Source organism: Rhinolophus sinicus, chromosome 14 (genome assembly GCF_057876585.1).
Source record: "Rhinolophus sinicus isolate RSI-liver-muscle chromosome 14, RSI-T2T, whole genome shotgun sequence".
NCBI classification, from domain to species: Eukaryota; Metazoa; Chordata; class Mammalia; order Chiroptera; family Rhinolophidae; genus Rhinolophus; species Rhinolophus sinicus.
Window position 1 is genome coordinate 185,575,288 of NC_142514.1, and position 2,119 is coordinate 185,577,406.

Sequence of the window (2,119 nt, forward strand, 5' to 3'; positions counted from 1 at the left end):
TGCTCCCCTCTGGGCCTGTAGCCCTCGTGAACAGCACCCACCCAAGCCAGGGCCTTCCTGGGCTGTAGGCTGTGGGCTCACAGCTGCTGCCGGGACACTGGGACGCTGGGCCTCCCCCGATGGACATGCAGATCTGGTGCCAAGACGACAATTCTGGCCAAGGTTCAAACACAGGAGACCTAGAACTTGCCCATTGGTTTCTGTGTGGCCCTGGCAAGTCCTTTCCATCTGTGGGCCCCTGACTCCCCATTCACAAAACAGCATGCAAGGTGGGCTGCCCCACTTCAGTCCAGGTCCAGGGGGGCATCTCCTGTGGGGAGGTGGGACCCAGAGCCTCTGATGCTTTCCGCAGCTCCTGGCAGAGGGTGGCTCCTGTCTTCCCAGGACCCCCACAGGGACCCCCTCCCTGTGTCTCCTATTTGCTGGTAAGTTCAGTGAAGCACCTTGGCAGCTGGTTTATCTCCCAGAACTTCCACCCACCTGCACACAGTAGGTGCTCTTAGTGACTGTCCTTGGAAGGGCTTACAGCTGGCAAGGGTATTAGGAGCTGGGAATTCTGGGGCTCACTGACCTGAGATCCGGTTCCCACTTCACCACGACTCACCATGGGTTCCTGAGCCCATCCGGACTTCTGCAGTCCTCGGCCTCCTCAACCGTCCAGTGGAGCCAGCAAAGCCCAGTGAGGGTTAATCCAGTGACTGCAGGTGAAGGACGCAACAGGTAGCACACAGTGTTTCTGAACCCCTCTCCGAGGCCCCCTCCTCTACCTATGTCCCCTTGGCGGCTGCATACCAGCCACACTCATCTTTTTTCCTTCCTTCCAACCTTCTGGCTGGAAGACACTTCCTCAGTGTTCTCCCCATGCAGGTCTCCCCTCAACTAGCAGCTACGTGGGGAGACCTCCCATGTGCCCCACGCCCCCCAAAGCAGCCTCCTCCCAGCCGTCCCTCTGGACAACCTCCCTCTTCCCCAGCCTATGCTTGCTGACCCTCCAGTCCTTTAGACTGTCACGTCTATGGAGCGAGTGCAGGTCTGTCTAGCTCCCAGCCGTATCCCCCCGCGCCTTCAACAGTGCGTGGCACACAGGAGGCTGAGGCTCAGTAGGTGTCTGTGAGTACTTGGCTGCTTGGCTAAGGGCACCCCCTCCAATTCCAGGTGCAGTGCCAGTGCCAACACCTCACTCTGCCTGGGATGATAGTAGGTGCCTGCAGGGGCCTTGGATCCAGCTGCCAGTTCCCCACCAGAAGCTCCACACTGTTTTTTGTGGGGTTCTTTTTCCTTTTATTTGAAAGGAACAGTTGGACCAAGGTGACTAATTTTTCCAGATCCGCTCTCTTGAATACTTGAAATAGGCCCTGTTGCACCCCAAGGAGCTCGGTTTACCAAGAACCTGGGCACAGGGGAAGCCTGCAGGCCGCGGGGAGGCCCTGGGCTCTGGTCTCCTGCAGTGGGTTCCCATCCAGGCCCTTTCCCATCAGCCACATGCCATGAGGCTATCTCACCTCTGATCAGGCTCAGTTTCTCCATCTATAAAATGGGCATAACAACAATTACTCTTAGGGGTTGATGGCAACCTTAACTCGACCAGGGTCAGCCCTTTAGATGGCAAGCCCCTTGGGGGTGGTCCAGACAGGGCCTGGCTAATGGCATTTGTGAAATACACAAACCCATGTTTTTATCCGTTGGCGGAACAAAGGCTCAGACTGAAGCTGACCAGTCTGGGATCTACACACCCTCCTGGTTGTGACCTTTCTGAACCTACAAAGAAAATCCACAACGTCCTATCTTCCCACGCACGGTTTCTTCTCCCATAAAGGAGTGACAGTGCTTCCCAGAACCACCAACCCAGCTGTGAAGGACGTATTTGGCTTAATAGTAATAATAATAATAAAAAAAGCACTCCATAAAAATTCACTTGTAGTCCTCAGGGCGGAATGACAGAAGGGAGCCTGGGGCAGGGTTCCCATGAGGAAATTTGCAAATGCCTGACCTGTCTTCTCTCCTTAACTTCCCTTTCTTGTCTTCTGAGAGAAGACCCTCACAACAGTGTCTTTCTGCAAAGTCACAGAGAAGGGTAACGCCATGGCTATAGATGCATTTACGGAGCCAAAGCACCCTA